Consider the following 25,510-nt stretch of genomic DNA (forward strand, 5'->3'; position numbering starts at 1 on the left):
CGCCAGTGAAAACCATTCTCTTGGAGAAGGTTGCTTTGTCAGAAGTGGGATTTGAACCAACGCCTCCAGGGGAGGGAGGAGGGATCATTCAAGTGAATATGTGGGTCTACGTGCTGTTCATGTGTCTTGGCTGTTGTTTAAGTTGTTTAATAATCACAATAATGTCACGTGTACATAAAATCATTTGAGAAATTAAAAAGGGGGAAAAAGACAGCAAAGTGAGGAAAGGTGTGACAAATGAGGTCCCCCAGCAGTCTAAGCCTATAGCGGCTTGGGCAACATGGGATGTTTCAGGATTACCTGAGCCATCCCTAACTATAAGCTTTATCAAAAAGCATTTGGAAGCAAGAACTCTTCAGATGTAAAACGGCCGCAATAATCTTTAAACTAGACGATACAGTGCCAGTTTAGCAATACAACGTAGCATAGCCAAGCAAGGAGTGAACTTGGGTTGCCTTGCCAGTGAAAATTATTCTGTTGGAGAAGTTTACATTGTCAGAAGTGGAATTTGAACCCCGCCTCCAAGGGAAACTGCGGTCTTAACGCAGCAATTTAAAGGCCAAGCGTCGTTGCCGTGATGGCTCGAGCGAGCGGTGTTGATGACTACACGCTGTCGTTCCGACCATATATTGTGGCTGGAGTCGATGCGCCAGTCGTTGCAGTCTTTTCAGTCACAGAGGTGTCGCTGCTACGGGAAGGTTACCGCTAACGACTCCACAACGAGGAAAATGGAGAAGAAAACAAGAGCAGGAAGAGTAGCACTGTCATCAATGATCAGCATTCTCACCTCTGCTTACATAATAGCTGATGAGCCTCCAGAATTTGAAATTTCAAGAGGCATGATGATGCCCATCTCACCTCCAAATTCCTAAGCATTCTCACCCATTACTTACATAATAGCTGATCAGCCTACAGAAGTTGAAATTTCAATAGGCATGATGATGCCCATCTCACCTCCAAATTCCTGAGCATTCTCACCCATTACTTACATAATAGCTGAGACTGCAGAAGTTGAAATTTCAATAGGTGTGTTATCACCATTATAGTCTGATGTGGTACTTAGAATACTGTTTTGATATTCTCACCCATCTTAGGCCTAAATGTGAATAGCCCCCCTTCAAATAGCCTGATATGAATCCAGTTTGCTTCGGTCAAAAGCCCTGTCCTGTTGTCCTATGATACGGTACCGGGGGTTTGAAAAATCTGCATAAGGGTCCAAATGTAGGGTCCAATGTATTGCTACTACGAGAAGCCTGGCCTGCAGGGACCTCTATCTTCCTCCTAACCTCTCCTTCATACCACTCTTCCATAAAGCTCACTTCCAAGTACCTTGTCCAACAACAGAAGACCTGTTGTTTCATTCTTGTCTTGTCCAAAGCCAACAAGGACTTCCCCCTAACCTCTCCTTCATACCACTCTTCCATAAAGCTCACTTCCAAGTACTTTGTCCAACAACAGACTCCTGAGGCAAACAAATAGTAGGTATAGCATTTGGAAGCAAGAACTCTTCAGATGTAAAACGGCTGCAACAATCTTTAAACTGGACGACACAGTGCCAGAATAGCAATACAACATAGCATAGCCAAGCAAGGAGTGAAGTTTGGTTGCCTTGCCATTGAAAATCATTCTCTTGGAGAAGGTTTCTTTGTCAGAAGTGGGATTTGAACCCACGCCTCCAGGGGGGGAGGAGTGTCGGCGGGCCCATCTCACCTCCAAATTCCTAAGCATTCTCACCTCTACTTACATAATAGCTGATCAGCCTCCAGAAGTTGAAATTTCAATAGGCATGATGATGCCCATCTCACCTCCAAATTCCTGAGCATTCTCACCTATTACTTACATAATAGCTGAGACTGCAGAAGTTGAAATTTCAATAGGTGTGTTATCACCATTATAGTCTGGTGTGGTACTTAGAATACTGTTTTGATATTCTCACCCATCTTAGGCCTAAATGTGAATAGCCCCCCTTCAAATAGCCTGATATGAATCCAGTTTGCTTCGGTCAAAAGCCCTGTCCTGTTGTCCTATGATACGGTACCGGGGGTTTGAAAAATCAGCATAAGGGTCCAAAGTAGAATCTATTTACAACTTATCAACACTGCAAAGGGAAAAAAAAGTCTAGCTTCTTCTGGAGCAAACATTCTACTTTTTATTGTTTTGATGATGCGGAGTGTCCTACATCTACCACAAGGCAGAATTTCTGGGTGTTGCCACCAAGATTCAAGCGTTTATTGTCATATATACAGTGCATGTTAGAAACACATTCCTGTACAATGAGATTCTTGTTGAGCCATTTTCACCACTTGCATGCTGCAGATCATGCCTAGTTTCTTCTCAATTGCTTTGCGTGATTCAAAACATTCCTTTAAAAGGCACCTCAAATGGGACACAAAACTCTTATTTCGCTCCTTGGCTACTGTAGTCTTTTCAAATGACGACTGTATATGTCCCATCGAAATTCCTCGTTAGTATAATGGTCAGTATCTCCGCCTGTCACGCGGAAGATCGGGGTTCGATTCCCCGACGGGGAGAGCTAGGACTTTTATCACATGCCTCCCACCAAGTATAATCTAATTCACCCACCATCAGCCAAGTTCCCTCTTGCAAACAGTCACCTCCCTTACAAATCACTCAAGACCAGCAGCTCTTACACCAGCCTTCAATACATGCTGTCATCTCATATTCAACTATCTTACACTTGTTTGCTTTTATCAAAGCACTTTGGAAGGCATTTCACTTGGCACCAAATGTATTGCCACCACGAGAAGCCTGGCCTGCAGGGACTATCTTCCCCCTAACCTCTCCTTCATACCACTCTTCCATAAAGCTCACTTCCAAGTACCTTGTCCAACAACAGAAGACCTGTTGTTTCATTCTTGTCTTGTCCAAAGCCAACAAGGACTTCCCCCTAACCTCTCCTTCATACCACTCTTCCATAAAGCTCACTTCCAAGTACTTTGTCCAACAACAGAAATCCTGTGGTTTCATTCTTGTCTTGTCCAAAGCCAACAATGACTTTGCATACCAGGGACGATCTGTCGAGGTCTTTTGTCACGACCAGTGTTTTGTTTTCAGACGATTTTTCCACAAAAATGACAGAAAAACAGGAGGTTTTACGGTGGTGTTGAGTACATGCCAAAATGTTAATATGTAACAATAACTTGAGTTGTGGACAAAGGATTCTCATGCACCAAGCCCCTTCCCTGCGATTCAGAGCGGTCCTAAGACATCAGAGTAACATGACGGCACAAAGAATGTTGCTGTAAACTAGATGATATAGCGCTAGCCACGCATGGAGTAAACGTGGTTTGCCTTGCCAGTGAAAACCATAATCCAGGAGAAGTGTGAAATGTCAGAAGTGGGATTTGAACCCACGCCTCCAGGGGAGACTGCGACCTTAACGCAGCGCCTTAGACCGCTCGGCCATCCTGACCATAAAAGGGATTCTTGCACAATAGTGTCGGCGGGCCCAGGGATCATTCGAGTGAATATGTGGATCTGCATGGTGTTCAAGTGTCTTGGCTGTTGTTTAAGAGGACTCCTGAGGCAAACAAATAGTAGGTATAGCATTTGGAAGCAAGAACTCTTCACATGTAAAACGGCTGCAACAATCTTTAAACTGGACGACACAGTGCCAGAATAGCAATACAACATAGCATAGCCAAGCAAGGAGTGAAGTTGGGTTGCCTTGTCAGTGAAAACCATTCTCTTGGAGAAGGTTGCTTTGTCAGAAGTGGGATTTGAACCCACGCCTCCAGGGGAGGGAGGAATGTTGGCGGGCCCAGGGATCATTCGAGTGAATATGTGGGTCTGCATGGTATTCAAGTGTCTCGGCTGTTGTTTAAGAGGACTCCTGAGGCAAACAAATAGTAGGCATAGCATTTGGAAGCAAGAACTCTTCACATGTAAAACGGCTGCAACAATCTTTAAACTGGACGACACAGTGCCAGAATAGCAATACAACGTAGCATAGCCAAGCAAGGAGTGAAGTTGGGTTGCCTTGCCAGTGAAAACCATTCTCTTGGAGACGGTTGCTTTGTCAGAAGTGGGAGGGGAGACTGCGACCTGAACGCAGCGCCTTAGACCGCTCGGCCATCCTGACTGCAAAAAAAAGACTTGCACTTATTGTCGGCGGGCCAAGGGATCATCCGAGTGAATATGTGGGTCTACGTGGTGTTCATGGGTCTTGGCTGTAGTTTAAGTTGTTTAATAACCACAATAATGTCATGTGTACATAAAATCATTTGAGAAATTAAACAGGGGGAAAAAGAGAGCAAAGTGAGGAAAGGTGTGACAGATGAGGTCCCTCAGCAGTCTAAGCCTATAGCAGCTTGGGCAACATGGGATGTTTCAGGATTACCTGAGCCATCCCTAACTATAAGCTTTATCAAAAAGCATTTGGAAGCAAGAACTCTTCAGATGTAAAACGGCCGCAATAATCTTTAAACTAGACAATACAGTGCCAGTTTAGCAATACAACGTAGCATAGCCAAGCAAGGAGTGAAGTTGGGTTGCCTTGCCAGTGAAAATCATTCTGTCAGAAGTGGAATTTGAACCCCGCCTCCAAGGGAAACTGCGGTCTTAACGCAGCACTTTAAAGGCCAAGCGTCGTTGCCGTGATGGCTTGAGCGAGCGGTGTTGATGACTTCACGCGGTCGTCCCGACCATATATTGTGGCTGGAGTCGATGCGACAGTCGTTGCAGTCTTTTCAGTCACAGAGGTGTCGCTGCTACGGGAAGGTTACCGCTAACAACTCCACAACGAGGAAAATGGAGAAGAAAACAATGCCCCCGTCAAGAGCAGGAAGAGTAGCACTGTCATCAATGATCAGCATTCTCACCTCTGCTTACATAATAGCTGATGAGCCTCCAGAAGTTGAAATTTCAAGAGGCATGATGATGCCCATCTCACCTCCAAATTCCTGAGCATTCTCACCCATTACTTACATAATAGCTGAGACTGCAGAAGTTGAAATTTCAATAGGTTTGTTATCACCATTATAGTCTGATGTGGTACTTAGAATACTGTTTTTATATTCTCACCCATCTTAGGCCTAAATGTGAATAGCCCCCCTTCAAATAGCCTGATATGAATCCAGTTTGCTTCGGTCAAAAGCCCTGTCCTGTTGTCCTATGATATGGTACCGGGGGTTTGAAAAATCTGCATAAGGGTCCAAAGTAGAATCTATTTACAACTTATCAACACTGCAAAGGGAAAAAAAAAGTCTAGCTTCTTCTGGAGCAAACATTCTACTTTTTATTGTTTTGATGATGCGGAGTGTCCTACATCTACCACAAGGCAGAATTTCTGGGTGTTGCCACCAAGATTCAAGCGTTTATTGTCATATATACAGTGCATGTTAGAAACACATTCCTGTACAATGAGATTCTTGTTGAGCCCTTTTCACCACTTGCATGCTGCAGATCATGCCTAGTTTCTTCTCAATTGCTTTGCGTGATTCAAAACATTCCTTTAAAAGGCACCTCAAATGGGACACAAAACTCTTATTTCGCTCCTTGGCTACTGTAGTCTTTTCAAATGACGACTGTATCTGTGCTATCGAAATTCCTCGTTAGTATAATGGTCAGTATCTCCGCCTGTCACGCGGAAGATCGGGGTTCGATTCCCCGACGGGGAGAGCTAGGACTTTTATCACATGCCTCCCAAGTATAATCTAATTCACCCACCATCAGCCAAGTTCCCTCTTGCAAACAGTCACCTCCCTTACAAATCACTCAAGACCAGCAGCTCTTACACCAGCCTTCAATACATGCTGTCATCTCATATTCAACTATCTTACACTTGTTTGCTTTTATCAAAGCACTTTGGAAGGCATTTCACTTGGCACCACATGTATTGCCACCACGAGAAGCCTGGCCTGCAGGGACTATCTTCCCCCTAACCTCTCCTTCATACCACTCTTCCATAAAGCTCACTTCCAAGTACCTTGTCCAACAACAGAAATCCTGTGGTTTCATTCTTGTCTTGTCCAAAGCCAACAATGACTTTGCATACCAGGGACGATCTGTCGAGGTCTTTTGTCACGACCAGTGTTTTGTTTTCAGACGATTTTTCCACAAAAATGACAGAAAAACAGGAGGTTTTACGGTGGTGTTGAGTACATGCCAAAATGTTAATATGTAACAATAACTTGAGTTGTGGACAAAGGATTCTCATGCACCAAGCACCTTCCCTGCGATTCAGAGCGGTCCTAAGACATCAGAGTAACATGACGGCACAAAGAATGTTGCTGTAAACTAGATGATATAGCGCTAGCCACGCATGGAGTAAACGTGGTTTGCCTTGCCAGTGAAAACCATAATGCAGGAGAAGTGTGAAATGTCAGAAGTGGGATTTGAAACCACGCCTCCAGGGGAGACTGCGACCTTAACGCAGCGCCTTAGACCGCTCGGCCATCCTGACCATAAAAGGGATTCTTGCACAATATTGTCGGCGGGCCCAGGGATCATTCGAGTGAATATATGGATCTGCATGGTGTTCAAGTGTATTGGCTGTTGTTTAAGAGGACTCCTGAGGCAAACAAATAGTAGGCATAGCATTTGGAAGCAAGAACTCTTCAGATGTAAAACGGCTGCAACAATCTTTAAACTGGACGACACAGTGCCAGAATAGCAATACAACATCGCATAGCCAAGCAAGGAGTGAAGTAGGGTTGCCTCGCCAGTGAAAACCATTCTCTTGGAGAAGGTTGCTTTGTCAGAAGTGGGATTTGAACCAACGCCTCCAGGGGAGGGAGGAGGGATCATTCAAGTGAATATGTGGGTCTACGTGCTGTTCATGTGTCTTGGCTGTTGTTTAAGTTGTTTAATAATCACAATAATGTCACGTGTACATAAAATCATTTGAGAAATTAAAAAGGGGGAAAAAGACAGCAAAGTGAGGAAAGGTGTGACAAATGAGGTCCCCCAGCAGTCTAAGCCTATAGCGGCTTGGGCAACATGGGATGTTTCAGGATTACCTGAGCCATCCCTAACTATAAGCTTTATCAAAAAGCATTTGGAAGCAAGAACTCTTCAGATGTAAAACGGCCGCAATAATCTTTAAACTAGACGATACAGTGCCAGTTTAGCAATACAACGTAGCATAGCCAAGCAAGGAGTGAACTTGGGTTGCCTTGCCAGTGAAAATTATTCTGTTGGAGAAGTTTACATTGTCAGAAGTGGAATTTGAACCCCGCCTCCAAGGGAAACTGCGGTCTTAACGCAGCAATTTAAAGGCCAAGCGTCGTTGCCGTGATGGCTCGAGCGAGCGGTGTTGATGACTACACGCTGTCGTTCCGACCATATATTGTGGCTGGAGTCGATGCGCCAGTCGTTGCAGTCTTTTCAGTCACAGAGGTGTCGCTGCTACGGGAAGGTTACCGCTAACGACTCCACAACGAGGAAAATGGAGAAGAAAACAAGAGCAGGAAGAGTAGCACTGTCATCAATGATCAGCATTCTCACCTCTGCTTACATAATAGCTGATGAGCCTCCAGAATTTGAAATTTCAAGAGGCATGATGATGCCCATCTCACCTCCAAATTCCTAAGCATTCTCACCCATTACTTACATAATAGCTGATCAGCCTACAGAAGTTGAAATTTCAATAGGCATGATGATGCCCATCTCACCTCCAAATTCCTGAGCATTCTCACCCATTACTTACATAATAGCTGAGACTGCAGAAGTTGAAATTTCAATAGGTGTGTTATCACCATTATAGTCTGATGTGGTACTTAGAATACTGTTTTGATATTCTCACCCATCTTAGGCCTAAATGTGAATAGCCCCCCTTCAAATAGCCTGATATGAATCCAGTTTGCTTCGGTCAAAAGCCCTGTCCTGTTGTCCTATGATACGGTACCGGGGGTTTGAAAAATCTGCATAAGGGTCCAAATGTAGGGTCCAATGTATTGCTACTACGAGAAGCCTGGCCTGCAGGGACCTCTATCTTCCCCCTAACCTCTCCTTCATACCACTCTTCCATAAAGCTCACTTCCAAGTACCTTGTCCAACAACAGAAGACCTGTTGTTTCATTCTTGTCTTGTCCAAAGCCAACAAGGACTTCCCCCTAACCTCTCCTTCATACCACTCTTCCATAAAGCTCACTTCCAAGTACTTTGTCCAACAACAGAAAACCTGTGGTTTCATTCTTGTCTTGTCCAAAGCCAAGAAGGACTTTGCATATCAGGGACGATCTGTCGAGGTCTTTTGTCAGAACCAGTGTTTTGTTTTCAGACGATTTTTCCACAAAAATGACTGAAAAACAGGAGGTTTTACGGTGGTGTTGAGTACATGCCAAAATGTTAATATGTAACAATAACTTGAGTTGTGGACAAAGGATTCTCATGCACCAAGCCCCTTCCCTGCGATTCAGAGTGGTCCTAAGACATCAGAGTAACATGACGGCACAAAGAATGTTGCTGTAAACTAGATGATATAGCGCTAGCCACGCATGGAGTAAACGTGGTTTGCCTTGCCAGTGAAAACCATAATCCAGGAGAAGTGTGAAATGTCAGAAGTGGGATTTGAACCCACGCCTCCAGGGGAGACTGCGACCTTAACGCAGCGCCTTAGACCGCTCGGCCATCCTGACCATAAAAGGGATTCTTGCACAATAGTGTCGGCGGGCCCAGGGATCATTCGAGTGAATATGTGGATCTGCATGGTGTTCAAGTGTCTTGGCTGTTGTTTAAGAGGACTCCTGAGGCAAACAAATAGTAGGCATAGCATTTGGAAGCAAGAACTCTTCAGATGTAAAACGGCTGCAACAATCTTTAAACTGGACGACACAGTGCCAGAATAGCAATACAACATAGCATAGCCAAGCAAGGAGTGAAGTTGGGTTGCCTTGCCAGTGAAAACCATTCTCTTGGAGACGGTTGCTTTGTCAGAAGTGGGATTTGAACCCACGCCTCGAGGGGGGGAGGAGTGTCGGTGGGCCCAGGGATCATTCGAGTGACTATGTGGGTCTACGTGCTGTTCATGTGTCTTGGCTGTTGTTTAAGTTGTTTAATAACCCCAATAATGTCACGTGTACATAAAATCACTTGAGAAATTAAACAGGGGGAAAAAGAGAGCAAAGTGAGGAAAGGTGTGACAGATGAGGTCCCCCAGCAGTCTAAGCCTGTAGCAGCTTGGGCAACATGGGATGTTTCAGGATTACCTGAGCCATCCCTAACTATAAGCTTTATCAAAAAGCATTTGGAAGCAAGAACTCTTCAGATGTAAAACGGCCGCAATAATCTTTAAACTAGACGATACAGTGCCAGTTTAGCAATACAACGTAGCATAGCCAAGCAAGGAGTGAAGTTGGGTTGCCTTGCCAGTGAAAATCATTCTGTTGGAGAAGTTTACATTGTCAGAAGTGGAATTTGAACCCCGCCTTCAAGGGAAACTGCGGTCTTAACGCAGCACTTTAAAGGCCAAGCGTCGTTGCCGTGATGGCTCGAGCGAGCCGTGTTGATGACTTCACGCGGTCGTCCTGACCATATATTGTGGCTGGAGTCAATGCGACAGTCGTTGCAGTCTTTTCAGTCACAGAGGTGTCGCTGCTACGGGAAGGTTACCGCTAATAACTCCACAACGAGTAAAATGGAGAAGAAAACAATGCCCCCGTCAAGAGCAGGAAGAGTAGCACTGTCATCAATGATCAGCATTCTCACCTCTGCTTACACAATAGCTGAAGAGCCTCCAGAATTTGGAATTTCAAGAGGCATGATGATGCCCATCTCACCTCCAAATTCCTAAGCATTCTCACCTCTACTTACATAATAGCTGATCAGCCTCCAGAAGTTGAAATTTCAATAGGCATGATGATGCCCATCTCACCTCCAAATTCCTGAGCATTCTCACCTATTACTTACATAATAGCTGAGACTGCAGAAGTTGAAATTTCAATAGGTGTGTTATCACCATTATAGTCTGATGTGGTACTTAGAATACTGTTTTGATATTCTCACCCATCTTAGGCCTAAATGTGAATAGCCCCCCTTCAAATAGCCTGATATGAATCAAGTTGGCTTCGGTCAAAAGCCCTGTCCTGTTGTCCTATGATACGGTACCGGGGGTTTGAAAAATCAGCATAAGGGTCCAAAGTAGAATCTATTTACAACTTATCAACACTGCAAAGGGAAAAAAAAAGTCTAGCTTCTTCTGGAGCAAACATTCTACTTTTTATTGTTTTGATGATGCGGAGTGTCCTACATCTACCACAAGGCAGAATTTCTGGGTGTTGCCACCAAGATTCAAGCGTTTATTGTCATATATACAGTGCATGTTAGAAACACATTCCTGTACAATGAGATTCTTGTTGAGCCCTTTTCACCACTTGCATGCTGCAGATCATGCCTAGTTTCTTCTCAATTGCTTTGCGTGATTCAAAACATTCCTTTAAAAGGCACCTCAAATGGGACACAAAACTCTTATTTCGCTCCTTGGCTACTGTAGTCTTTTCAAATGACGACTGTATCTGTGCTATCGAAATTCCTCGTTAGTATAATGGTCAGTATCTCCGCCTGTCACGCGGAAGATCGGGGTTCGATTCCCCGACGGGGAGAGCTAGGACTTTTATCACATGCCTCCCACCAAGTATAATCTAATTCACCCACCATCAGCCAAGTTCCCTCTTGCAAACAGTCACCTCCCTTACAAATCACTCAAGACCAGCAGCTCTTACACCAGCCTTCAATACATGCTGTCATCTCATATTCAACTATCTTACACTTGTTTGCTTTTATCAAAGCACTTTGGAAGGCATTTCACTTGGCACCAAATGTATTGCCACCACGAGAAGCCTGGCCTGCAGGGACTATCTTCCCCCTAACCTCTCCTTCATACCACTCTTCCATAAAGCTCACTTCCAAGTACCTTGTCCAACAACAGAAGACCTGTTGTTTCATTCTTGTCTTGTCCAAAGCCAACAAGGACTTCCCCCTAACCTCTCCTTCATACCACTCTTCCATAAAGCTCACTTCCAAGTACTTTGTCCAACAACAGAAATCCTGTGGTTTCATTCTTGTCTTGTCCAAAGCCAACAATGACTTTGCATACCAGGGACGATCTGTCGAGGTCTTTTGTCACGACCAGTGTTTTGTTTTCAGACGATTTTTCCACAAAAATGACAGAAAAACAGGAGGTTTTACGGTGGTGTTGAGTACATGCCAAAATGTTAATATGTAAAAATAACTTGAGTTGTGGACAAAGGATTCTCATGCACCAAGCCCCTTCCCTGCGATTCAGAGTAACATGACGGCACAAAGAATGTTGCTGTAAACTAGATGATATAGCGCTAGCCAAGCAAGGAGTGAAGTTGGATTGCCTTGCCAGTGAAAACCATTCTCTTGAAGAAGGTTGCTTTGTCAGAAGTGGGATTTGAACTCAGGCCTCCAGGGGAGACTGCGACCTGAAAGCAGCGCCTTAGACCGCTCGGCCATCCTGACCGCAAAAAAAAGACTTGCACTTATTGTCGGCGGGCCAAGGGATCATTCGAGTGAATATGTGGGTCTACGTGGTGTTCATGGGTCTTGGCTGTAGTTTAAGCTGTTTAATAACCACAATAATGTCACGTGTACATAAAATCATTTGAGAAATTAAACAGGGGGAAAAAGAGAGCAAAGTGAGGAAAGGTGTGACAGATGAGGTCCCCCATTAGTCTAAGCCTATAGCAGCTTGGGCAACATGGGATGTTTCAGGATTACCTGAGCCATCCCTAACTATAAGCTTTATCAAAAAGCATTTGGAAGCAAGAACTCTTCAGATGTAAAACGGCCGCAATAATCTTTAAACTAGACGATACAGTGCCAGTTTAGCAATACAACGTAGCATAGCCAAGCAAGGAGTGAAGTTGGGTTGCCTTGCCAGTGAAAATCATTCTGTTGGAGAAGTTTACATTGTCAGAAGTGGAATTTGAACCCCGCCTCCAAGGGAAACTGCGGTCTTAACGCAGCACTTTAAAGGCCAAGCGTCGTTGCCGTGATGGCTTGAGCGAGCGGTGTTGATGACTTCACGCGGTCGTCCCGACCATATATTGTGGCTGGAGTCGATGCGACAGTCGTTGCAGTCTTTTCAGTCACAGAGGTGTCGCTGCTACGGGAAGGTTACCGCTAACAACTCCACAACGAGGAAAATGGAGAAGAAAACAATGCCCCCGTCAAGAGCAGGAAGAGTAGCACTGTCATCAATGATCAGCATTCTCACCTCTGCTTACATAATAGCTGATGAGCCTCCAGAAGTTGAAATTTCAAGAGGCATGATGATGCCCATCTCACCTCCAAATTCCTGAGCATTCTCACCCATTACTTACATAATAGCTGAGACTGCAGAAGTTGAAATTTCAATAGGTTTGTTATCACCATTATAGTCTGATGTGGTACTTAGAATACTGTTTTTATATTCTCACCCATCTTAGGCCTAAATGTGAATAGACCCCCTTCAAATAGCCTGATATGAATCCAGTTTGCTTCGGTCAAAAGCCCTGTCCTGTTGTCCTATGATATGGTACCGGGGGTTTGAAAAATCTGCATAAGGGTCCAAAGTAGAATCTATTTACAACTTATCAACACTGCAAAGGGAAAAAAAAAGTCTAGCTTCTTCTGGAGCAAACATTCTACTTTTTATTGTTTTGATGATGCGGAGTGTCCTACATCTACCACAAGGCAGAATTTCTGGGTGTTGCCACCAAGATTCAAGCGTTTATTGTCATATATACAGTGCATGTTAGAAACACATTCCTGTACAATGAGATTCTTGTTGAGCCCTTTTCACCACTTGCATGCTGCAGATCATGCCTAGTTTCTTCTCAATTGCTTTGCGTGATTCAAAACATTCCTTTAAAAGGCACCTCAAATGGGACACAAAACTCTTATTTCGCTCCTTGGCTACTGTAGTCTTTTCAAATGACGACTGTATCTGTGCTATCGAAATTCCTCGTTAGTATAATGGTCAGTATCTCCGCCTGTCACGCGGAAGATCGGGGTTCGATTCCCCGACGGGGAGAGCTAGGACTTTTATCACATGCCTCCCACCAAGTATAATCTAATTCACCCACCATCAGCCAAGTTCCCTCTTGCAAACAGTCACCTCCCTTACAAATCACTCAAGACCAGCAGCTCTTACACCAGCCTTCAATACATGCTGTCATCTCATATTCAACTATCTTACACTTGTTTGCTTTTATCAAAGCACTTTGGAAGGCATTTCACTTGGCACCACATGTATTGCCACCACGAGAAGCCTGGCCTGCAGGGACTATCTTCCCCCTAACCTCTCCTTCATACCACTCTTCCATGAAGCTCACTTCCAAATACCTTGTCCAACAACAGAAGACCTGTTGTTTCATTCTTGTCTTGTCCAAAGCCAACAAGGACTTCCCCCTAACCTCTCCTTCATACCACTCTTCCATAAAGCTCACTTCCAAGTACTTTGTCCAACAACAGAAATCCTGTGGTTTCATTCTTGTCTTGTCCAAAGCCAACAATGACTTTGCATACCAGGGACGATCTGTCGAGGTCTTTTGTCACGACCAGTGTTTTGTTTTCAGACGATTTTTCCACAAAAATGACAGAAAAACAGGAGGTTTTACGGTGGTGTTGAGTACATGCCAAAATGTTAATATGTAACAATAACTAGAGTTGTGGACAAAGGATTCTCATGCACCAAGCCCCTTCCCTGCGATTCAGAGCGGTCCTAAGACATCAGAGTAACATGACGGCACAAAGAATGTTGCTGTAAACTAGATGATATAGCGCTAGCCACGCATGGAGTAAACGTGGTTTGCCTTGCCAGTGAAAACCATAATCCAGGAGAAGTGTGAAATGTCAGAAGTGGGATTTGAACCCACGCCTCCAGGGGAGACTGCGGCCTTAACGCAGCGCCTTAGACCGCTCGGCCATCCTGACCATAAAAGGCATTCTTGCACAATAGTGTCGGCGGGCCCAGGGATCATTCGAGTGAATACGTGGATCTGCATGGTGTTCAAGTGTCTTGGCTGTTGTTTAAGAGGACTCCTGAGGCAAACAAATAGTAGGTATAGCATTTGGAAGCAAGAACTCTTCACATGGAAAACGGCTGCAACAATCTTTAAACTGGACGACACAGTGCCAGAATAGCAATACAACATAGCATAGCCAAGCAAGGAGTGAAGTTGGGTTGCCTTGTCAGTGAAAACCATTCTCTTGGAGAAGGTTGCTTTGTCAGAAGTGGGATTTGAACCCACGCCTCCAGGGGAGGGAGGAATGTTGGCGGGCCCAGGGATCATTCGAGTGAATATGTGGGTCTGCATGGTATTCAAGTGTCTCGGCTGTTGTTTAAGAGGACTCCTGAGGCAAACAAATAGTAGGCATAGCATTTGGAAGCAAGAACTCTTCACATGTAAAACGGCTGCAACAATCTTTAAACTGGACGACACAGTGCCAGAATAGCAATACAACATAGCATAGCCAAGCAAGGAGTGAAGTTGGGTTGCCTTGCCAGTGAAAACCATTCTCTTGGAGACGGTTGCTTTGTCAGAAGTGGGATTTGAACCCACGCCTCGAGGGGGGGAGGAGTGTCGGCGGGCCCAGGGATCATTCGAGTGACTATGTGGGTCTACGTGCTGTTCATGTGTCTTGGCTGTTGTTTAAGTTGTTTAATAACCCCAATAATGTCACGTGTACATAAAATCATTTGAGAAATTAAACAGGGGGAAAAAGAGAGCAAAGTGAGGAAAGGTGTGACAGATGAGGTCCCCCAGCAGTCTAAGCCTATAGCAGCTTGGGCAACATGGGATGTTTCAGGATTACCTGAGCCATCCCTAACTATAAGCTTTATCAAAAAGCATTTGGAAGCAAGAACTCTTCAGATGTAAAACGGCCGCAATAATCTTTAAACTAGACGATACAGTGCCAGTTTAGCAATACAACGTAGCATAGCCAAGCAAGGAGTGAAGTTGGGTTGCCTTGCCAGTGAAAATCATTCTGTTGGAGAAGTTTACATTGTCAGAAGTGGAATTTGAACCCCGCCTTCAAGGGAAACTGCGGTCTTAACGCAGCACTTTAAAGGCCAAGCGTCGTTGCCGTGATGGCTCGAGCGAGCCGTGTTGATGACTTCACGCGGTCGTCCCGACCATATATTGTGGCTGGAGTCAATGCGACAGTCGTTGCAGTCTTTTCAGTCACAGAGGTGTCGCTGCTACGGGAAGGTTACCGCTAATAACTCCACAACGAGTAAAATGGAGAAGAAAACAATGCCCCCGTCAAGAGCAGGAAGAGTAGCACTGTCATCAATGATCAGCATTCTCACCTCTGCTTACACAATAGCTGATGAGCCTCCAGAATTTGGAATTTCAAGAGGCATGATGATGCCCATCTCACCTCCAAATTCCTAAGCATTCTCACCTCTACTTACATAATAGCTGAGACTGCAGAAGTTGAAATTTCAAAAGCCCTGTCCTGTTGTCCTATGATATGGTACGGGGGTTTGAAAAATCTGCATAAGGGTCCAAAGTAGAATCTATTTACAACTTATCAACACTGCAAAGGGAAAAAAAAAGTCTAGCTTCTTCTGGAGCAAACATTCTACTTTTTATTGTTTTGATGATGCGGAGTGTCCTACATCTACCACAAGGCAGAATTTCTGGGTGTTGCCACCAAGATTCAAGCGTTTATTGTCATATATACAGTGCATGTTAGAAACACATTCCTGTACAATGAGATTCTTGTTGAGCCCTTTTCACCACTTGCATGCTGCAGATCATGCCTAGTTTCTTCTCAATTGCTTTGCGTGATTCAAAACATTCCTTTAAAAGGCACCTCAAATGGGACACAAAACTCTTATTTCGCTCCTTGGCTACTGTAGTCTTTTCAAATGACGACTGTATCTGTGCTATCGAAATTCCTCGTTAGTATAATGGTCAGTATCTCCACCTGTCACGCGGAAGATCGGGGTTCGATTCCCCGACGGGGAGAGCTAGGACTTTTATCACATGCCTCCCACCAAGTATAATCTAATTCACCCACCATCAGCCAAGTTCCCTCTTGCAAACAGTCACCTCCCTTACAAATCACTCAAGACCAGCAGCTCTTACACCAGCCTTCAATACATGCTGTCATCTCATATTCAACTATCTTACACTTGTTTGCTTTTATCAAAGCACTTTGGAAGGCATTTCACTTGGCACCAAATGTATTGCCACCACGAGAAGCCTGGCCTGCAGGGACTATCTTCCCCCTAACCTCTCCTTCATACCACTCTTCCATAAAGCTCACTTCCAAGTACTTTGTCCAACAACAGAAATCCTGTGGTTTCATTCTTGTCTTGTCCAAAGCCAACAATGACTTTGCATACCAGGGACGATCTGTCGAGGTCTTTTGTCACGACCAGTGTTTTGTTTTCAGACGATTTTTCCACAAAAATGACAGAAAAACAGGAGGTTTTACGGTGGTGTTGAGTACATGCCAAAATGTTAATATGTAACAATAACTTGAGTTGTGGACAAAGGATTCTCATGCACCAAGCCCCTTCCCTGCGATTCAAAGCGGTCCTAAGACATCAGAGTAACATGACGGCACAAAGAATGTTGCTGTAAACTAGATAATATAGCGCTAGCCACGCATGGAGTAAATGTGGTTTGCCTTGCCAGTGAAAACCATTCTCCAGGAGAAGTGTGAAATGTCAGAAGTGGGATTTGAACCCACGCCTCCAGGGGAGACTGCGACCTTAACGCAGCGCCTTAGACCGCTCGGCCATCCCGACCATAAAAGGGATTCTTGCACAATAGTGTCGGCGGGCCCAGGGATCATTCGAGTGAATATGTGGGTCTGCATGGTGTTCAAGTGTCTTGGCTGTTGTTTAAGAGGACTGCTGAGGCAAACAAATAGTAGGTATAGCATTTGGAAGCAAGAACTCTTCACATGTAAAACGGCTGCAACAATCTTTAAACTGGACGACACAGTGCCAGAATAGCAATACAACATAGCATAGCCAAGCAAGGAGTGAAGTTGGGTTGCCTTGCCAGTGAAAATCATTCTCTTGGAGACGGTTGCTTTGTCAGAAGTGGGATTTGAACCCACGCCTCGAGGGGGGGAGGAGTGTCGGCGGGCCCAGGGATCATTCGAGTGACTATGTGGGTCTACGTGCTGTTCATGTGTCTTGGCTGTTGTTTAAGTTGTTTAATAACCCCAATAATGTCACGTGTACATAAAATCATTTGAGAAATTAAACAGGGGGAAAAAGAGAGCAAAGTGAGGAAAGGTGTGACAGATGAGGTCCCCCAGCAGTCTAAGCCTGTAGCAGCTTGGGCAACATGGGATGTTTCAGGATTACCTGAGCCATCCCTAACTATAAGCTTTATCAAAAAGCATTTGGAAGCAAGAACTCTTCAGATGTAAAACGGCCGCAATAATCTTTAAACTAGACGATACAGTGCCAGTTTAGCAATACAACGTAGCATAGCCAAGCAAGGAGTGAAGTTGGGTTGCCTTGCCAGTGAAAATCATTCTGTTGGAGAAGTTTACATTGTCAGAAGTGGAATTTGAACCCCGCCTTCAAGGGAAACTGCGGTCTTAACGCAGCACTTTAAAGGCCAAGCGTCGTTGCCGTGATGGCTCGAGCGAGCCGTGTTGATGACTTCACGCGGTCGTCCCGACCATATATTGTGGCTGGAGTCAATGCGACAGTCGTTGCAGTCTTTTCAGTCACAGAGGTGTCGCTGCTACGGGAAGGTTACCGCTAATAACTCCACAACGAGTAAAATGGAGAAGAAAACAATGCCCCCGTCAAGAGCAGGAAGAGTAGCACTGTCATCAATGATCAGCATTCTCACCTCTGCTTACACAATAGCTGATGAGCCTCCAGAATTTGGAATTTCAAGAGGCATGATGATGCCCATCTCACCTCCAAATTCCTAAGCATTCTCACCTCTACTTACATAATAGCTGAGACTGCAGAAGTTGAAATTTCAATAGGTGTGTTATCACCATTATAGTCTGATGTGGTACTTAGAATACTGTTTTGATATTCTCACCCATCTTAGGCCTAAATGTGAATAGCCCCCCTTCAAATAGCCTGATATGAATCCAGTTTGCTTCGGTCAAAAGCCCTGTCCTGTTGTCCTATGATACGGTACCGGGGGTTTGAAAAATCTGCATAAGGGTCCAAATGTAGGGTCCAATGTATTGCTACTACGAGAAGCCTGGCCTGCAGGGACCTCTATCTTCCCCCTAACCTCTCCTTCATAAGACTCTTCCATAAAGCTCACGTCCAAGTACCTTGTCCAACAACAGAAGACCTGTTGTTTCATTCTTGTCTTGTCCAAAGCCAACAAGGACTTCCCCCTAACCTCTCCTTCATACCACTCTTCCATAAAGCTCACTTCCAAGTACTTTGTCCAACAACAGAAAACCTGTGGTTTCATTCTTGTCTTGTCCAAAGCCAAGAAGGACTTTGCATATCAGGGACGATCTGTCGAGGTCTTTTGTCAGGACCAGTGTTTTGTTTTCAGACGATTTTTCCACAAAAATGACAGAAAAACAGGAGGTTTTACGGTGGTGTTGAGTACATGCCAAAATGTTAATATGTAACAATAACTTGAGTTGTGGACAAAGGATTCTCATGCACCAAGCCCCTTCCCTGCGATTCAGAGTAACATGACGGCACAAAGAATGTTGCTGTAAACTAGATGATATAGCGCTAGCCAAGCAAGGAGTGAAGTTGGGTTGCCTTGCCAGTGAAAACCATTCTCTTGAAGAAGGTTGCTTTGTCAGAAGTGGGATTTGAACCCACGCCTCCAGGGGAGACTGCGACCTGAACGCAGCGCCTTAGACCGCTCGGCCATCCTGACTGCAAAAAAAGACTTGCACTTATTGTCGGCGGGCCAAGGGATCATTCGAGTGAATATGTGGGTCTACGTGGTGTTCATGGGTCTTGGCTGTAGTTTAAGTTGTTTAATAACCACAATAATGTCACGTGTACATAAAATCATTTGAGAAATTAAACAGGGGGAAAAAGAGAGCAAAGTGAGGAAAGGTGTGACAGATGAGGTCCCTCAGCAGTCTAAGCCTATAGCAGCTTGGGCAACATGGGATGTTTCAGGATTACCTGAGCCATCCCTAACTATAAGCTTTATCAAAAAGCATTTGGAAGCAAGAACTCTTCAGATGTAAAACGGCCGCAATAATCTTTAAACTAGACGATACAGTGCCAGTTTAGCAATACAACGTAGCATAGCCAAGCAAGGAGTGAAGTTGGGTTGCCTTGCCAGTGAAAATCATTCTGTTGGAGAAGTTTGCATTGTCAGAAGTGGAATTTGAACCCCGCCTCCAAGGGAAACTGCGGTCTTAACGCAGCACTTTAAAGGCCAAGCGTCGTTGCCGTGATGGCTTGAGCGAGCGGTGTTGATGACTTCACGCGGTCGTCCCGACCATATATTGTGGCTGGAGTCGATGCGACAGTCGTTGCAGTCTTTTCAGTCACAGAGGTGTCGCTGCTACGGGAAGGTTACCGCTAACAACTCCACAACGAGGAAAATGGAGAAGAAAACAATGCCCCCGTCAAGAGCAGGAAGAGTAGCACTGTCATCAATGATCAGCATTCTCACCTCTGCTTACATAATAGCTGATGAGCCTCCAGAAGTTGAAATTTCAATAGGTTTGTTATCACCATTATAGTCTGATGTGGTACTTAGAATACTGTTTTTATATTCTCACCCATCTTAGGCCTAAATGTGAATAGCCCCCCTTCAAATAGCCTGATATGAATCCAGTTTGCTTCGGTCAAAAGCCCTGTCCTGTTGTCCTATGATATGGTACGGGGGTTTGAAAAATCTGCATAAGGGTCCAAAGTAGAATCTATTTACAACTTATCAACACTGCAAAGGGAAAAAAAAAGTCTAGCTTCTTCTGGAGCAAACATTCTACTTTTTATTGTTTTGATGATGCGGAGTGTCCTACATCTACCACAAGGCAGAATTTCTGGGTGTTGCCACCAAGATTCAAGCGTTTATTGTCATATATACAGTGCATGTTAGAAACACATTCCTGTACAATGAGATTCTTGTTGAGCCCTTTTCACCACTTGCATGCTGCAGATCATGCCTAGTTTCTTCTCAATTGCTTTGCGTGATTCAAAACATTCCTTTAAAAGGCACCTCAAATGGGACACAAAACTCTTATTTCGCTCCTTGGCTACTGTAGTCTTTTCAAATGACGACTGTATCTGTGCTATCGAAATTCCTCGTTAGTATAATGGTCAGTATCTCCACCTGTCACGCGGAAGATCGGGGTTCGATTCCCCGACGGGGAGAGCTAGGACTTTTATCACATGCCTCCCACCAAGTATAATCTAATTCACCCACCATCAGCCAAGTTCCCTCTTGCAAACAGTCACCTCCCTTACAAATCACTCAAGACCAGCAGCTCTTACACCAGCCTTCAATACATGCTGTCATCTCATATTCAACTATCTTACACTTGTTTGCTTTTATCAAAGCACTTTGGAAGGCATTTCACTTGGCACCAAATGTATTGCCACCACGAGAAGCCTGGCCTGCAGGGACTATCTTCCCCCTAACCTCTCCTTCATACCACTCTTCCATAAAGCTCACTTCCAAGTACTTTGTCCAACAACAGAAATCCTGTGGTTTCATTCTTGTCTTGTCCAAAGCCAACAATGACTTTGCATACCAGGGACGATCTGTCGAGGTCTTTTGTCACGACCAGTGTTTTGTTTTCAGACGATTTTTCCACAAAAATGACAGAAAAACAGGAGGTTTTACGGTGGTGTTGAGTACATGCCAAAATGTTAATATGTAACAATAACTTGAGTTGTGGACAAAGGATCCTCATGCACCAAGCCCCTTCCCTGCGATTCAAAGCGGTCCTAAGACATCAGAGTAACATGACGGCACAAAGAATGTTGCTGTAAACTAGATAATATAGCGCTAGCCACGCATGGAGTAAATGTGGTTTGCCTTGCCAGTGAAAACCATTCTCCAGGAGAAGTGTGAAATGTCAGAAGTGGGATTTGAACCCACGCCTCCAGGGGAGACTGCGACCTTAACGCAGCGCCTTAGACCGCTCGGCCATCCCGACCATAAAAGGGATTCTTGCACAATAGTGTCGGCGGGCCCAGGGATCATTCGAGTGAATATGTGGGTCTGCATGGTGTTCAAGTGTCTTGGCTGTTGTTTAAGAGGACTGCTGAGGCAAACAAATAGTAGGTATAGCATTTGGAAGCAAGAACTCTTCACATGTAAAACGGCTGCAACAATCTTTAAACTGGACGACACAGTGCCAGAATAGCAATACAACATAGCATAGCCAAGCAAGGAGTGAAGTTGGGTTGCCTTGCCAGTGAAAATCATTCTCTTGGAGACGGTTGCTTTGTCAGAAGTGGGATTTGAACCCACGCCTCGAGGGGGGGAGGAGTGTCGGCGGGCCCAGGGATCATTCGAGTGACTATGTGGGTCTACGTGCTGTTCATGTGTCTTGGCTGTTGTTTAAGTTGTTTAATAACCCCAATAATGTCACGTGTACATAAAATCATTTGAGAAATTAAACAGGGGGAAAAAGAGAGCAAAGTGAGGAAAGGTGTGACAGATGAGGTCCCCCAGCAGTCTAAGCCTGTAGCAGCTTGGGCAACATGGGATGTTTCAGGATTACCTGAGCCATCCCTAACTATAAGCTTTATCAAAAAGCATTTGGAAGCAAGAACTCTTCAGATGTAAAACGGCCGCAATAATCTTTAAACTAGACGATACAGTGCCAGTTTAGCAATACAACGTAGCATAGCCAAGCAAGGAGTGAAGTTGGGTTGCCTTGCCAGTGAAAATCATTCTGTTGGAGAAGTTTACATTGTCAGAAGTGGAATTTGAACCCCGCCTTCAAGGGAAACTGCGGTCTTAACGCAGCACTTTAAAGGCCAAGCGTCGTTGCCGTGATGGCTCGAGCGAGCCGTGTTGATGACTTCACGCGGTCGTCCCGACCATATATTGTGGCTGGAGTCAATGCGACAGTCGTTGCAGTCTTTTCAGTCACAGAGGTGTCGCTGCTACGGGAAGGTTACCGCTAATAACTCCACAACGAGTAAAATGGAGAAGAAAACAATGCCCCCGTCAAGAGCAGGAAGAGTAGCACTGTCATCAATGATCAGCATTCTCACCTCTGCTTACACAATAGCTGATGAGCCTCCAGAATTTGGAATTTCAAGAGGCATGATGATGCCCATCTCACCTCCAAATTCCTAAGCATTCTCACCTCTACTTACATAATAGCTGAGACTGCAGAAGTTGAAATTTCAATAGGTGTGTTATCACCATTATAGTCTGATGTGGTACTTAGAATACTGTTTTGATATTCTCACCCATCTTAGGCCTAAATGTGAATAGCCCCCCTTCAAATAGCCTGATATGAATCCAGTTTGCTTCGGTCAAAAGCCCTGTCCTGTTGTCCTATGATACGGTACCGGGGGTTTGAAAAATCTGCATAAGGGTCCAAATGTAGGGTCCAATGTATTGCTACTACGAGAAGCCTGGCCTGCAGGGACCTCTATCTTCCCCCTAACCTCTCCTTCATAAGACTCTTCCATAAAGCTCACGTCCAAGTACCTTGTCCAACAACAGAAGACCTGTTGTTTCATTCTTGTCTTGTCCAAAGCCAACAAGGACTTCCCCCTAACCTCTCCTTCATACCACTCTTCCATAAAGCTCACTTCCAAGTGCTTTGTCCAACAACAGAAATCCTGTGGTTTCATTCTTGTCTTGTCCAAAGCCAACAATGACTTTGCATACCAGGGACGATCTGTCGAGGTCTTTTGTCACGACCAGTGTTTTGTTTTCAGACGATTTTTCCACAAAAATGACAGAAAAACAGGAGGTTTTACGGTGGTGTTGAGTACATGCCAAAATGTTAATATGTAACAATAACTTGAGTTGTGGACAAAGGATTCTCATGCACCAAGCCCCTTCCCTGCGATTCAGAGTAACATGACGGCACAAAGAATGTTGCTGTAAACTAGATGATATAGCGCTAGCCACGCATGGAGTAAATGTGGTTTGCCTTGCCAGTGAAAACCATTCTCCAGGAGAAGTGTGAAATGTCAGAAGTGGGATTTGAACCCAGGTCTCCAGGGGAGACTGCGACCTTAACGCAGCGCCTTAGACCGCTCGGCCATCCTGACCATAAAAGGGATTCTTGCACAATAGTGTCGGCGGGCCCAGGGATCATTCGAGTGAATATGTGGATCTGCATGGTGTTCAAGTGTCTTGGCTGTTGTTTAAGAGGACTCCTGAGGCAAACAAATAGTAGGTATAGCATTTGGAAGCAAGAACTCTTCACATGTAAAACGGCTGCAACAATCTTTAAACTGGACGACACAGTGCCAGAATAGCAATACAACATAGCATAGCCAAGCAAGGAGTGAAGTTGGGTTGCCTTGTCAGTGAAAACCATTCTCTTGGAGAAGGTTGCTTTGTCAGAAGTGGGATTTGAACCCACGCCTCCAGGGGAGGGAGGAGTGTTGGCGGAACCAGGGATCATTCGAGTGAATATGTGGGTCTGCATGGTATTCAAGTGTCTCGGCTGTTGTTTAAGAGGACTCCTGAGGCAAACAAATAGTAGGCATAGCATTTGGAAGCAAGAACTCTTCACATGTAAAACGGCTGCAACAATCTTTAAACTGGACGACACAGTGCCAGAATAGCAATACAACATAGCATAGCCAAGCAAGGACTGAAGTTGGGTTGCCTTGCCAGTGAAAACCATTCTCTTGGAGACGGTTGCTTTGTCAGAAGTGGGATTTGAACCCACGCCTCGAGGGGGGGAGGAGTGTCGGCGGGCCCAGGGATCATTCGAGTGACTATGTGGGTCTACGTGCTGTTCATGTGTCTTGGCTGTTGTTTAAGTTGTTTAATAACCCCAATAATGTCACGTGTACATAAAATCATTTGAGAAATTAAACAGGGGGAAAAAGAGAGCAAAGTGAGGAAAGGTGTGACAGATGAGGTCCCCCAGCAGTCTAAGCCTGTAGCAGCTTGGGCAACATGGGATGTTTCAGGATTACCTGAGCCATCCCTAACTATAAGCTTTATCAAAAAGCATTTGGAAGCAAGAACTCTTCAGATGTAAAACGGCCGCAATAATCTTTAAACTAGACGATACAGTGCCAGTTTAGCAATACAACGTAGCATAGCCAAGCAAGGAGTGAAGTTGGGTTGCCTTGCCAGTGAAAATCATTCTGTTGGAGAAGTTTACATTGTCAGAAGTGGAATTTGAACCCCGCCTTCAAGGGAAACTGCGGTCTTAACGCAGCACTTTAAAGGCCAAGCGTCGTTGCCGTGATGGCTCGAGCGAGCCGTGTTGATGACTTCACGCGGTCGTCCCGACCATATATTGTGGCTGGAGTCAATGCGACAGTCGTTGCAGTCTTTTCAGTCACAGAGGTGTCGCTGCTACGGGAAGGTTACCGCTAATAACTCCACAACGAGTAAAATGGAGAAGAAAACAATGCCCCCGTCAAGAGCAGGAAGAGTAGCACTGTCATCAATGATCAGCATTCTCACCTCTGCTTACACAATAGCTGATGAGCCTCCAGAATTTGGAATTTCAAGAGGCATGATGATGCCCATCTCACCTCCAAATTCCTAAGCATTCTCACCTCTACTTACATAATAGCTGAGACTGCAGAAGTTGAAATTTCAATAGGTGTGTTATCACCATTATAGTCTGATGTGGTACTTAGAATACTGTTTTGATATTCTCACCCATCTTAGGCCTAAATGTGAATAGCCCCCCTTCAAATAGCCTGATATGAATCCAGTTGGCTTCGGTCAAAAGCCCTGTCCTGTTGTCCTATGATACGGTACCGGGGGTTTGAAAAATCAGCATAAGGGTCCAAAGTAGAATCTATTTACAACTTATCAACACTGCAAAGGGAAAAAAAAAGTCTAGCTTCTTCTGGAGCAAACATTCTACTTTTTATTGTTTTGATGATGCGGAGTGTCCTACATCTACCACAAGGCAGAATTTCTGGGTGTTGCCACCAAGATTCAAGCGTTTATTGTCATATATACAGTGCATGTTAGAAACACATTCCTGTACAATGAGATTCTTGTTGAGCCCTTTTCACCACTTGCATGCTGCAGATCATGCCTAGTTTCTTCTCAATTGCTTTGCGTGATTCAAAACATTCCTTTAAAAGGCACCTCAAATGGGACACAAAACTCTTATTTCGCTCCTTGGCTACTGTAGTCTTTTCAAATGACGACTGTATATGTCCCATCGAAATTCCTCGTTAGTATAATGGTCAGTATCTCCGCCTGTCACGCGGAAGATCGGGGTTCGATTCCCCGACGGGGAGAGCTAGGACTTTTATCACATGCCTCCCACCAAGTATAATCTAATTCACCCACCATCAGCCAAGTTCCCTCTTGCAAACAGTCACCTCCCTTACAAATCACTCAAGACCAGCAGCTCTTACACCAGCCTTCAATACATGCTGTCATCTCATATTCAACTATCTTACACTTGTTTGCTT

General features: G+C 44.7%; 13 non-coding genes across 13 annotated transcripts; 5 read left to right on the forward strand and 8 right to left on the reverse strand.

The window, feature by feature from the left end:
- Positions 1-2,459: 2,459 nt before the first annotated feature.
- Positions 2,460-2,531, forward strand: trnad-guc (transfer RNA aspartic acid (anticodon GUC)). The gene has a single exon. It is a non-coding gene; the product is annotated as a tRNA-Asp (tRNA).
- Positions 2,532-3,350: 819 nt separating this feature from the next.
- On the reverse strand, positions 3,351-3,433 carry trnal-aag (transfer RNA leucine (anticodon AAG)). The gene has a single exon. It is a non-coding gene; the product is annotated as a tRNA-Leu (tRNA).
- A 2,134-nt stretch (positions 3,434-5,567) lies between these two features.
- Positions 5,568-5,639, forward strand: trnad-guc (transfer RNA aspartic acid (anticodon GUC)). The gene has a single exon. It is a non-coding gene; the product is annotated as a tRNA-Asp (tRNA).
- Positions 5,640-6,341: 702 nt separating this feature from the next.
- Positions 6,342-6,424, reverse strand: trnal-aag (transfer RNA leucine (anticodon AAG)). Its single transcript has one exon. It is a non-coding gene; the product is annotated as a tRNA-Leu (tRNA).
- A 2,093-nt stretch (positions 6,425-8,517) lies between these two features.
- trnal-aag (transfer RNA leucine (anticodon AAG)) lies at positions 8,518-8,600 on the reverse strand. Its single transcript has one exon. It is a non-coding gene; the product is annotated as a tRNA-Leu (tRNA).
- Positions 8,601-10,490: 1,890 nt separating this feature from the next.
- On the forward strand, positions 10,491-10,562 carry trnad-guc (transfer RNA aspartic acid (anticodon GUC)). The gene has a single exon. It is a non-coding gene; the product is annotated as a tRNA-Asp (tRNA).
- Positions 10,563-12,928: 2,366 nt separating this feature from the next.
- On the forward strand, positions 12,929-13,000 carry trnad-guc (transfer RNA aspartic acid (anticodon GUC)). The gene has a single exon. It is a non-coding gene; the product is annotated as a tRNA-Asp (tRNA).
- Positions 13,001-13,819: 819 nt separating this feature from the next.
- On the reverse strand, positions 13,820-13,902 carry trnal-aag (transfer RNA leucine (anticodon AAG)). Its single transcript has one exon. It is a non-coding gene; the product is annotated as a tRNA-Leu (tRNA).
- A 2,750-nt stretch (positions 13,903-16,652) lies between these two features.
- Positions 16,653-16,735, reverse strand: trnal-aag (transfer RNA leucine (anticodon AAG)). Its single transcript has one exon. It is a non-coding gene; the product is annotated as a tRNA-Leu (tRNA).
- A 2,003-nt stretch (positions 16,736-18,738) lies between these two features.
- Positions 18,739-18,821, reverse strand: trnal-cag (transfer RNA leucine (anticodon CAG)). Its single transcript has one exon. It is a non-coding gene; the product is annotated as a tRNA-Leu (tRNA).
- Positions 18,822-20,986: 2,165 nt separating this feature from the next.
- trnal-aag (transfer RNA leucine (anticodon AAG)) lies at positions 20,987-21,069 on the reverse strand. Its single transcript has one exon. It is a non-coding gene; the product is annotated as a tRNA-Leu (tRNA).
- Positions 21,070-23,072: 2,003 nt separating this feature from the next.
- On the reverse strand, positions 23,073-23,155 carry trnal-aag (transfer RNA leucine (anticodon AAG)). The gene has a single exon. It is a non-coding gene; the product is annotated as a tRNA-Leu (tRNA).
- Positions 23,156-25,261: 2,106 nt separating this feature from the next.
- On the forward strand, positions 25,262-25,333 carry trnad-guc (transfer RNA aspartic acid (anticodon GUC)). Its single transcript has one exon. It is a non-coding gene; the product is annotated as a tRNA-Asp (tRNA).
- Positions 25,334-25,510: the final 177 nt, after the last annotated feature.

This window comes from Leuresthes tenuis, unplaced genomic scaffold, assembly GCF_036924035.1.
Source record: "Leuresthes tenuis unplaced genomic scaffold, fLeuTen1.0.hap1 SCAF_19, whole genome shotgun sequence".
NCBI classification, from domain to species: domain Eukaryota; kingdom Metazoa; phylum Chordata; class Actinopteri; order Atheriniformes; family Atherinopsidae; genus Leuresthes; species Leuresthes tenuis.